At 40.2% G+C, this 12,800-nt stretch overlaps 2 non-coding genes across 2 annotated transcripts; both read left to right on the forward strand.

The window, feature by feature from the left end:
* Positions 1 to 1,498: 1,498 nt before the first annotated feature.
* Positions 1,499 to 1,602, forward strand: LOC112700334 (small nucleolar RNA R71). The gene has a single exon (XR_003153242.1). It is a non-coding gene; the product is annotated as a small nucleolar RNA R71 (small nucleolar RNA).
* Positions 1,603 to 9,314: 7,712 nt separating this feature from the next.
* LOC112700383 (small nucleolar RNA R71) lies at positions 9,315 to 9,422 on the forward strand. Its single transcript, XR_003153288.1, has one exon. It is a non-coding gene; the product is annotated as a small nucleolar RNA R71 (small nucleolar RNA).
* The last annotated feature ends 3,378 nt before the right edge of the window (positions 9,423 to 12,800 follow it).

The following is a 12,800-nucleotide window of genomic DNA, read 5'->3' on the forward strand; positions in this document are numbered from 1 at the left end:
GAAGTAGTTCCCCACCTTCACTAACACGTTTTCAACCACTCCTATTGCCTGTTTTTGAGTTTTGTCAGCCAATTTGATGATTACGTCCGTGGGTGTTAGCTCATTGATTTGAAGCTTTTTCATGAGGGATAGAGGCATTAAGTTGATGCTTGCTCCCAGGTCACAGAGTCCCTTATCAATCATTGTTTCTCCTATAGCACAGGGGATGTGAAAACTCCCTGGGTCCTTCTTTTTTGTAGGTGGCTCTGTTTGAATGAGAGCATTGCACTCCTTATTCATCACTATTGTTTGCCCACCCTTCAGTGAACTCTTTTTGGTCAGCAGCTCCTTTATGTACTTGATGTATGAGGGCATTTGCTGGAGAGCTTTAATGAATGGTATGTTTACATGAAGAGATGCAAACATGTCGAGGAACCTTGAATACACTCTCCTTGAAACACCACCCTTGAGCCTTTGGGGAAAAGGTGCATATGGGTTCAGAGTCTCCCTTTTTTTTAGCTTCTTCATGTTTGTGGGATTGGGTGCTTGATTACTCTCTTCATGCTTTTCCTTTTGATTGTCTTGGAAGTGTTCTGTTTGTGTGCTTACTTCTTCCACACTCCTCTCGTCACTTATAGTGATCATGTTGCATTCTTCCCATCTTACTTTCTTTGTTTCTCCTCTTGGGTTCTTCTCTGTGTCACTTAGGAAACTATCGATAGGCTTGGGAAACTGTTGAGATAGATATCCCACTTGGGACTCCAGCCTCTTGATGGTGTCTCCCTGATTTTTGATATTGGCTCACACTTCATCCTTGAACACTCTGTTGTCTTGGACTTCCTTACATATACCTTCAAGTAGAGTGTTAATTCTGGAGAGTCTATCTTCGGTGGGTGATGATGGGTTAAGGTTAGGAGGTTGAGAGTGGTCATGTTGGTTTTGGTATGGATGTTGAGAAGGGTGGTTAGGTGGGTGTTGATATGATCTCTGTGAGGGATGTTGGTGAGTTGCATTGTTGTTGGGATTGTGGTTGTGGCGTCTCTGGTCTTGGCCTTGGTCTTGTTGATTTTCTCGCCCAAAATTAGGGTGGTTCCTCCAACCAGAATTATAAGTTTTGGAGTATGGATCGTGGGTCTGCCTGGGTGAGTTCCCAACATAGTTGGCTTGTTTCTAGTCGCCTTCTTCTCCTGTATTCACTCCTTCTTGGGCTGGTGATGAACTGATGACTGCTGTAACTTGGTTCTCTTCCATCTTCTTGGTAAGATCGGCTAACTGCTTGGTGATCATCTTATTTTGAGCCAGTAGTACATCCATATGGTTCAGCTCCATCACTCCTCAAGTGTTGCTCCTTTCAGAAGCATAGAATTAGTCGTTCTCAGCTACAGTCTCAATGACATTTATGGCTTCTTCAATGGTTTTCTTCTTGTTTAGAGATCTCCCTGATGAATGGTCTAGGGCCTTCTTTGATTCATAAGAGAGACATTCATAGAAAATGTGCAGTTGAATCCATTCATTGAACATGTCTGGTGGGCACCTTCTTGTTAAGTCCTTAAACCTCTCCCATGCCTCATAGAGAGTTTCACCATCATGTTGCCTGAAGGTTTGTACCTCAACTCTCAACCTATTAATTCTTTGAGAAGGGTAGAATCTTGCCAAAAATTTGTTCACCACATCTTCCCAATTTGTTAAACTTCCTTCGGGAAATATTCCAGCCATTTAGATGCTTTGTCCCTGAGTGAAAAAGAGAACAAAAGCAGTCTATAGACATCCGGATGAACACCATTAGACTTCATAGTGTCACATATTCTTAGGAAGGTGGTTAGATGTTGATTGGGGTCTTCTTGGGTGCTTCCTCCAAATGAACAGTTGTTCTGAACAAGGGTGATGAGCTGGGGTTTTAATTCAAAGTTATTGGCATGTATGGTTGGCTTTTGGATACTACCATAATTTCCTGGGTTCAGATTGATGTATGAGCTTAGAACTCTTCTCTCTTGCCCAGCATGATTCACAGAGCCTTCTCTGGCATGGTTGTGAGCTTCTCCTTCATGGTTGTTTTCCAGGTTCTCCTCCATGTTTGTTTCAAAGTACTCTTCCTTTTCCTCAGCATCAATAACTCTTTTCCCTCTTGCTTCCCTCCTTAATCTAAGGAAGGTCCTTTCAGGTTCAGAATCAAAGGAAGTTGAAGCTCCGCTTCTTCTCCCTCTCATACAATTAAAAAAGTACATAGCAAGAAAGAAAATGAAGAAATTATTCTTGTTAGAGTGGCTGATAGTGTGAGTGGTGCAATTTATCAAATAGTTAGCGGATTAGTGAGTAAAATTGTAAATAACAACAAAAGAAAAGAAAATGAAGAGGGGGGATGGGAGAGAGGAAGAAAATAACTGATACTGAAGGTAAATGACTAGGTAAAATAAACAAGCAAAAGAGAAATGCTCAATCAAGTGATCTTCTAACTTAATCATTGTCGATACAAAATCAATCATCGACAACGGCGCCATAAACTTGATGCACGGAAACTTGTCTCTCAACAAATCTCCCTTCATCAAGTATACCGAATTGTCATCAAGTAAAAACTCACAATAGAGTGAGGTCGAATCCCATAGGGATTGATTGGTCGAGCAACTTTAATTGGAGGAATGTTCTAGTTGAGCTAAGCCAAAATTGAGTTGATAATTGCAGAAAGTTAAATAGCGGGAAAGTAAATTGCAGAAAGTAAATTGCAGAATCTTAAATGGGGATTTGGGAAAATGAACATGAAAATAAATGACAGAAAGTAAAGAGAATGGGTAAGATTAGAAATGGGGAATTCATTGCGTTTAGGAGATGTTGCATTCTCCAGATCAAGTTCATTCTCATTTCTTCCTCAATCTATGCATTCATTGATCTCCTTGGCAATCTTAGATGATTGGATCCCAATTTCTTGGCAACCCAATCTCTCTAAACTTGAATAATTGCCCAATTCCTTGATTTAATTGCTCATGGGAAGAGATGAAGTATGGTCACTGATTATACCACATGTATTTCCAAATCAAAGTGTTGGGAGGATTATATGTCACTATATCCGTCCAAACCCTAGCATGATCTCTGGTGCACGAAATTGTGATCATCAATGGCACCATCAACATGGTACGCACAATTGTAATCTCAACTCTTTATCACAACTTCACACAACTAACCAGCAAGTGTACTGGGTCGTCCAAGTAATAAACCTTACGCGAGTAAGGGTCGATCCCACGGAGATTGTTGGTATGAAGCAAGCTATGGTTATCTTGTAACTCTTAGTCAGGCAAACTCAAATGGTTATGGGTGATGTATGAATAAAACATAAAGATAAAGATAGAGATACTTATGTAATTCATTGGTAAGAATTTCAGATAAGCGTATGGAGATGCTTTGTACCTTCTGTCTCTCTGCTTTCCTACTGTCTTCATCCAATCCTTCTTAGTCCTTTCCATGGCAAGCTGTATGTAGGGTTTCACCGTTGTCAGTGCCTACCTCCCATCCTCTCAGTGAAAATGTTCAACGCACCCTATCATGGCACGGCTATTCAGCTGTCGGTTCTCGATCATGTAGGAATAGAATCCAGTGATTCTTTTGCGTCTGTCACTAACGCCCCACAATCGCGAGTTTGAATCTCGTCACAGTCATTCAATCATTGAATCCTACTCAGAATACCACAGACAAGGTTTAAACCTTCCGGATTCTCTTGAATGCCGCCATCAGTTCTAGCTTATACCACGAAGATTCCGATCAAGGGATCCAAGAGATAAACATTCAAGCCTTGTTTGCTTGTAGAACAGAAGTGGTTGTCAGGCACTCGTTCATAAGTGAGAATGATGATGAGTGTCACATAATCATCACATTCATCATGTTCTTGGGTGCAAATGAATATCTTAGAACAAGAATAGGCTGAATTGAATAGAACAACAATAGTAATTGCATTAATACTCGAGGTACAGCAGAGCTCCACACCTTAATCTATGGTGTGTAGAAACTCCACTGTTGAAAATACATAAGAACAAAGGTCTAGGCATGGCCGAGAGGCCAGCCCCCAAACATGATCAAAAGATCTAAAATGATCCAAAGATCTAAAATGATCCAAAGACCTAAAATGATCCAAAGACGAAAATACAATAGTGAAAGGTCCTATTTATAGAGAACTAGTAGCCTAAGGTTTACAAAGATGAGTAAATGACATAAAAATCCACTTCCGGGCCCACTGGGTGTGTGCTTGGGCTGAGCATTGAAGCATTTTCGTGTAGAGACTCTTCTTGGAGTTAAACGCCATCTTTTGTGCCAGTTTGGGCGTTTAACTCCCATTCTTGTGCCAGTTCCGGCGTTTAACGCCGGGCATTCTTGAGCTGATTTGGAACGCCGGTTTGGGCCATCAAATCTCGGGCAAAGTATGGACTATTATACATTGCTGGAAAGCCCAAGAAGTCTACTTTCCAACGCCATTGAGGGCGCGCCAATTGGGCTTCTGTAGCTCCAGAAAATCCACTTCGAGTGCAGGGAGGTCAGAATCCAACAGCATCTGCAGTCCTTTTTAGTCTCTGAATCAGATTTTGCTCAAGTCCCTCAATTTCAGCCAGAAAATACCTGAAATCACAGAAAAACACCCAAACTCATAGTAAAGTCCAGAAAAGTGAATTTTGACTAAAAACTAATAAAAATATACTAAAAAATAACTAAAACATACTAAAAACATGCTAAAAACAATGCCAAAAAGCGTACAAATTATCCGCTCATCACAACACCAAACTTAAATTGTTGCTTGTCCTCAAGCAACTGAAAATCAAATAAGATAAAAAGAAGAGAATATACAATGAATTCCAAAAACTTCTATGAAGATCAGTATTAATTAGATGAGCGGGGCTTTTAGCTTTTTGTCTCTGAACAGTTTTGGCATCTCACTCTATCCTTTGAAATTCAGAATGATTGGCTTCTTTAGGAACTCAGAATCTAGATAGTGTTATTGATTCTCCTAGTTAAGTATGATGATTCTTGAATACAGCTACTTTATGAGTCTTGGCCGTGGCCCAAAGCACTCTGTCTTCCAGTATTACCACCGGATACATACATGCCACAGACACATAATTGGGTGAACCTTTTCAGATTGTGACTCAGCTTTGCTAGAGTCCCCAATTAGAGGTGTCCAGGGTTCTTAAGCACACTCTTTTTGCCTTGGATCACAACTTTATTTCATTCTTTTTCTCTCTTTTTTTTTTGTTTTTTTCTCTCTTTTTTTTTCTTTTTTTTTTGAATATTCACTGCTTTTTCTTGCTTCAAGAATCGTTTTTATGATTTTTCAGATCCTCAGTAACATGTCTCCTTTTTCATCATTCTTTCAAGAGCCAACATTCATGAACCACAAATTCAAAAGACATATGCACTGTTCAAGCATACATTCAGAAAACAAAAGTATTGCCATCACATCAAAATAATTAATCTGTTATAAAATTCAAAATTCATGCAATTCTTCTCTTTTTCAATTAAGAACATTTTTCATTTAAGAAAGGTGATGGATTCATAGGACATTCATAACTTTAAGGCATAGACACTAAGACACTAATGATCACAAGACACAAACATACATAAACATAAGCATGATTTTTCGAAAAAAACAGAAAAATAAAGAACAAGGAGATTAAAGAACGGGTCCACCTTAGTGATGGCGGCTTGTTCTTCCTCTTGAAGATCTTATGGAGTGCTTGAGCTCCTCAATGTCTCTTCCTTGCCTTTGTTGCTCCTCTCTCATGATTCTTTGATCTTCTCTAATTTCATGGAGGAGGATGGAATATTCTTGGTGCTCCACCCTTAGTTGTCCCATGTTGGAACTTAACTCTCCTATGGAGGTATTGATTTGCTCACAATAGTTTTGTGGAGGAAAGTGCATCCCTTGAGGCATCTTAGGGATTTCATGATGAGAGGGGTCCCTTGTTTGCTCCATCCTTTTCTTAGTGATGGGCTTGTCCTCATCAATGGGGATGTCTCCCTCTGGTGACAAATGAGATGAGGAAAGGCTAACCTTGCCAATGTAGAGGACTTGTCCGCCACCTTATAAAGTTCTTGGGATATAACCTCATGAACTTCTATTTCTTCTCCAATCATGATGCTATGAATCATGATAGCCCAGTCTATAGTAACTTCGGACCGGTTGCTAGTGGGAATGATTGATCGTTGGATAAACTCCAACCATCCCCTAGCCACTGGTTTGAGGTCATGCCTTCTCAGTTGAACCGGCTTTCCTCTTGAATCTCTCTTCCATTGAGCGCCCTCTTCACAAATGACTGTGAGGACTTGGTCCAACCTTTGATCAAAGTTGACCCTTCTAGTGTAAGGATGTTCATCTCCTTGCATCGTGGGCAAGTTGAATGCCAACCTTACATTTTCCGGACTAAAATCCAAGTATTTCACCCAAACCATAGTGAGCCAATTCTTTGGGTCCGGGTTCACACTTTGATCATGGTTCTTGGTAATCCATGCATTGGCATAGAACTCTTGAACCATTAAGATTTCGACTTGTTGAATGGGGTTGGTAAGAACTTCCCAACTTCTTCTTTGGATCTCATGTCGGATCTCCGGATATTCACTCTTTTTGAGTTTGAAAGGGACCTCGGGGATCACCTTCTTCAAGGCCACAACTTCATAGAAGTGGTCTTGATGCACCCTTGAGATGAATCTCTCCATCTCCCATGACTCGGAGGTGAAAGCTTTTGCCTTCCCTTTCCTCTTTCTAGAGGTTTCTCCAGTCTTGGATGCCATAAATGGTTATGGAAAAACAAAAAGCAATGCTTTTACCACACCAAACTTAAAAGGTTTGCTCGTCCTCGAGCAAGAAAAGAAAGAAGAGAGTAGAAGAAGAAGAAATGAAGGAGATGGAGATGGCTTTGTGGTTCGGCCAAAGGGGGAGAAGTAGTGTTTAGGTTGTGTGAAAATGAAGGAGTGAAGATGGGTTTATATAGGGGTGAAGAGAGGGATAGGGTTCGGCAATGGGAGGGTGGGTTTGGTAGGGAAAGTGGTTTGAATTTGAATGGTGAGGTAGGTGGGGTTTTATGAAGGATGGATGTGAGTGGTGAAGAGAAAGATGGGATTTGATAGGTGAAGGGTTTTTGGGGAAGAGGTGTTGAGGTGATTGGTGAATGGGTAAAGAAGAAGAGAGAGGGTGGTGGGGTAGGTGGGAATCCTGTGGGGTCCACAGATCCTGAGGTGTCAAGGAAAAGTCATCCCTGCACCAAGTGGCGAGCGAAAATGCTTTTCATGCCAAATCTGGCGTTAAACGCCGGGCTGGTGCCCATTTCTGGCGTTTAACGCCAAGTTCTTGCCCTTCTCTAGCGTTTAACGCCAGTTTGGTGCCCCTTTCTGGCGTTAAATGCCCAGAATGGTGCCAGACTGGGCGTTAAACGCCCATTTGCTACCCTTACTGGCGTTTAAACGCCAGCAAGATCTTCCTCCAGGGTGTGCTATTTTTCTTTCTGCTTTTCATTCTGTTTTTGCTTTTTCAATTGATTTTGTGACTTCTCATGATCATCAATCTACAGAAAACATAAAAATAACAAAGGAAAATAGGTAAAATATAACATTGGGTTGCCTCCCAACAAGCACTTCTTTAATGTCAGTAGCTTGACAGCGGGCTCTCATGGAGCCTCACAAATGTTCAGAGCAATGTTGGAATCTCCCAACACCAAACTTAGAGTTTGAATGTGGGGGTTCAACACCAAACTTAGAAGTTGGTTGTGGCCTCCCAACACCAAACTTAGAGTTTGACTGTGGGGCTCTGCTTGGCTCTGTTTTGAGAGAAGCTCTTCATGCTTCCACTCCATGGTTACAGAGGGATATCCTTGAGCCTTAAACACAAGGGATTCTTCATTCACTTGAATGATCAATTCTCCTCTGTCCACATCAATCACAGCCTTTGCTGTGGCTAGGAAGGGTCTGCCAAGGATGATGGATTCATCCATGCACTTCCCAGTCTCTAGGACTATGAAATCAGTAGGGATGTAATGGTCTTTAACTTTTACCAGAACATCCTCTACAAGTCCATAAGCTTGTTTTCTTGAATTGTCTGCCATCTCTAGTGAGATTTTTGCAGCTTGCACCTCAAAGATCCCTAGCTTCTCCATTACAGAGAGAGGCATGAGGTTTACACTTGACCCTAGGTCACACAAGGCCTTCTTGAAGGTCATGGTGCCTATGGCACAAGGTATTGAGAACTTCCCAGGATCTTGTCTCTTTTGAGGTAGTTTCTGCCTAGACAAGTCATCCAATTCTTTGGTGAGCAAAGGGGGTTCATCCTCCCAAGTCTCATTACCAAATAACTTGTCATTTAGCTTCATGATTGCTCCGAGGTATTTAGCAACTTGCTCTTCAGTGACATACTCATCCTCTTCAGAGGAAGAATACTCATCAGAGCTCATGAATGGCAGAAGTAAATCCAATGGAATCTCTATGGTCTCAGTGGGAGCCTCAGATTCCCATGGTTCCTCATTGGGGAACTCATTGGAGGCCAGTGGACGTCCATTGAGGTCTTCCTCAGTGGCGTTCACTGCCTCTCCCTCCTCTCCAAATTCGGCCATGTTGATGGCCTTGCACTCTTCTTTTGGATTTTCTTCTGTATTGCTTGGAAGAGTACTAGGAGGGAGTTCAGTAATTTTCTTGCTCAGCTGACCCACTTGTGCCTCCAAATTTCTAATGGAGGATCTTGTTTCTGTCATGAAACTTTGAGTGGTTTTGATTAGATCAGAGACCATGGTTGCTAAGTCAGAGTGGTTCTGCTTAGAATTATCTGTCTGTTGCTGAGAAGATGATGGAAAAGGCTTGCCATTGCTAAACCTGTTTCTTCCACCATTATTGTTGTTGAAACCTTGTTGAGGTCTCTGTTGATCCTTCCTTGAGAGATTTGGATGATTTCTCCATGAAGGATTATAGGTGTTTCCATAGGGTTCTCCCATGTAATTCACCTCTTCCATTGAAGGGTTCTCAGGATCATAAGCTTCTTCTTCAGATGAAGCTTCCTTAGTACTGCCTGGTGCATTTTGTATTTCAGACAGACTTTGAGAAATCATATTGACTTGCTGGGTCAATATTTTGTTCTGAGCCAATATGGCATTCAGAGTATCAATCTCAAGAACTCCTTTCTTCTGATTAGTCTCATTGTTCACAGGATTCCTTTCAGAAGTGTACATGAATTGGTTATTTGCAACCATTTCAATTAGTTCTTGAGCTTCTGCAGGCGTCTTCTTCAGATGAAGAGATCCTCCAGCAGAGCTATCCAAAGACATCTTGGACAGTTCAGACAGACCATCATAGAAAATACCTATGATGCTCCATTCAGAAAGCATATCAGAGGGACACTTTCTGACCAATTGTTTGTATCTTTCCCAAGCTTCATAGAGGGATTCTCCTTCCTTCTGTATGAAGGTTTGGACTTCCACTCTAAGCTTACTCAATTTTTGAGGTGGAAAGAACTTTGCCAAGAAGGCATTAACTAGATTTTCCCAAGAGTTCAGGCTTTCTTTAGGTTGTGAGTCCAACCATGTCCTAGCTCTGTCTCTTATAGAAAAAGGGAATAGCATAAGTCTGTAGACCTCAGGGTCAACTCCATTAGTCTTGACAGTGTTACAGATTTGCAAGAACTCAGCTAAAAACTGATGAGGATCTTCTAATGGAAGTCCATGGAACTTGCAATTCTGTTGCATCAGAGAAACTAATTGAGGCTTAAGCTCAAAGTTGTTTGCTCCAATGGCAGGGATAGAGATGCTTCTCCCATAGAAGTTGGGAGTAGGTGCAGTAAAGTCACCCAACACCTTCCTTGCATTGTTGGCATTGTTGTTGTTTTCTGCTGCCATGGGTTCTTCTTCTTTGAAGATTTCTGTTAGGTCCTCTACAGAGATTTGTGCCTTAGCTTCTCTTAGCTTTCGCTTCAAGGTCCTTTCAGGTTCAGGGTCAGCCTCAACAAGAATGCTTTTGTCTTTGTTCCTGCTCATATGAAAGAGAAGAAAACAAGAGAATTTGGAATCCTCTATGTTGCAGTATAGAGATTCCTTAAGGTGTCAGAGGAAAAGAAAAATGGAAGGAAGAGGTATAAAATTCGAACTTATCAATGAAAGATGGAGTTCGAATTATGCATTGAGGATGAGTGTTAGTCCATAAATAGAAGGATGTGAGAAGAGGGGAAGAAATTTTCGAAAATAAATGAAAAACATTTTAAAAAATACTAATTGATTTTCGAAAACCAAGGGTGGAAAAGAAATCAAGTGATTTTTGAAAAAGATTTTGAAATTAGAAATTAAAAAGATATGATTGAAAACTATTTTGAAAAAGATGTGATTAGGAAGATATGATTGAAAAGTTATGGTTTTAAAAAGATGTGATTGAGAAAAATGATTTGAAAAACAATTTAAAAAGATTTTATTTTAAAAATTAATGACTTGGCTAACAAGAAAAGATATGATTCAAACATTTAAACCTTTCTCAACAGAAAAGGCAACATACTTGAAATGTTGAATCAAATCATTAATTGATAGCAAGTATTTTTGAAAATGGAAAGAAATTGATTTTGAAAAAAGATTTGGTTGAAAAGATTTGATTTGAAAAAGATTTGATTTTGAAAAAATTTTGAAAACTTGAAAAAAATTTGAATTGAAAACAGAATCTTCCCTCTTGTGCCATCTTGGCGTTAAATGCCCAGAATGGTGCACATTCTGGCGTTTAACGCCCAAAGCACTACCCTTTTGGGCGTCAAACGCCCAGCCAGGCAGCCTGGCTGGCGTTTAAACGCCAGTTTGCCTTCTTTACTGGGCGTTTTGAACGCCCAGCTTTTTCTGTGTAATTCCTCTGTTGTATGTTCTGAATCTTCAATTCTCTGTATTATTGACTTGAAAAGACTCAAATTAAAAAAATTTTTTTGGATTTTTAATAATGAGGAATAATCAAAATGCAACTGAAATCAAATAAACAATGCATGCAAGACACCAAACTTAAAAGTTTGTATACTATTGACACTAACAAGTTGAGAATGCATATGAGAAACAACAAAACACTCAAGACAAGAGAATTTAAAGATCAGAGCAAGTAAATCATCAAGAATAACTTGAAGATCACTGAAGACACATGAATGAATGCAAGAAGAACAAAAACATGCAATTGACACCAAACTTAAAATGAGACTCTAGACTCAACAAGAAACATAAAATATTTTTGGTTTTTATGATTTTGTAAATTTTTTTGGATTTTTCGAAAATTAAGTGGAAAAAGAAAATAAAGATATCAAAATTCTTAATGAGAATTCCAGGAATCATGCAATGTTAGTCTAAAGCTTCAGTCTAAAGGAATTAGACATGGCTAGCCAAGCTTCAGCAGGACATTGCATTCAAGAGCTGAATTGATGAAGATCAATCAGCTTTGGTGATGATAAGAACATCACCTTGAAACACTAGAATTCATTCTTAAGAACTCTGAAGAAAAATGCCTAATCTAAGCAACAAGATGAACCGTCAGTTGTCCAAACTCAACAATCCCTGGCAACGGCGCCAAAAACTTGGTGCACGAAATTGTGATCATCAATGGCGCCATCAACATGGTACGCACAATTATAATCTCAACTCTTTATCACAACTTCGCACAACTAACCAGCAAGTGTACTGGGTCGTCCAAGTAATAAACCTTACGCGAATAAGGGTCGATCCCACGGAGATTGTTGGTATGAAGCAAGCTATGGTTATCTTGTAACTCTTAGTCAGGCAAACTCAAATGGTTATGGGTGATGTATGAATAAAACATAAAGACAAAGATAGAGATACTTATGTAATTCATTGGTAAGAATTTCAGATAAGCGTATGGAGAAGATTTGTCCCTTCCGTCTCTCTGCTTTCCTACTGTCTTCATCCAATCCTTCTTAGTCCTTTCCATGGCAAGCTATATGTAGGGTTTCACCATTGTCAGCGGCTACCTCCCATCCTCTCAGTGAAAATGTTCAACGCACCCTGTCACGGCACGGCTATTCAGCTGTCGGTTCTCGATCATGTCGGAATAGAATCCAGTGATTCTTTTGCGTTTGTCACTAACGCCCCACAATCGCGAGTTTGAAGCTCGTCACAGTCATTCAATCATTGAATCCTACTCAGAATACCACAGACAAGGTTTAGACCTTCCGGATTCTCTTGAATGCCGCCATCAGTTCTAGCTTATACCACGAAGATTCCGATCAAGGGATCCAAGAGATAAACATTCAAGCCTTGTTTGCTTGTAGAACAGAAGTGGTTGTCAGGCACTCGTTCATAAGTGAGAATGATGATGAGTGTCACATAATCATCACATTCATCATGTTCTTGGGTGCAAATGAATATCTTAGAACAAGAATAGGCTGAATTGAATAGAACAACAATAGTAATTGCATTAATACTCGAGGTACAGCAGAGCTCCACACCTTAATCTATGGTGTGTAGAAACTCCACCGTTTAAAATACATAAGAACAAAGGTCTAGGCATGGCCGAGAGCCCAGCCCCCAAACATGATCAAAAGATCTAAAATGATCCAAAGATCTAAAATGATCCAAAGACCTAAAATGATCCAAAGACGAAAATACAATAGTGAAAGGTCCTATTTATAGGAACTAGTAGCCTAAGGTTTACAAAGATGAGTAAATGACATAAAAATCCACTTCCGGGCCCACTTGGTGTGTGCTTGGGTTGAGCATTGAAGCATTTTCGTGTAGAGACTCTTCTTGGAGTTAAACGCCAGCTTTTGTGCCAGCTTGGGCGTTTAACTCCCATTCTTGTGCCAGTTTCGGCGTTTAACGCCGGGCATTCTTGAGCTGATT

The sequence above is a fragment of the Arachis hypogaea genome, chromosome 6, assembly GCF_003086295.3.
Source record: "Arachis hypogaea cultivar Tifrunner chromosome 6, arahy.Tifrunner.gnm2.J5K5, whole genome shotgun sequence".
In the NCBI taxonomy this organism is placed as follows: Eukaryota; Viridiplantae; Streptophyta; class Magnoliopsida; order Fabales; family Fabaceae; genus Arachis; species Arachis hypogaea.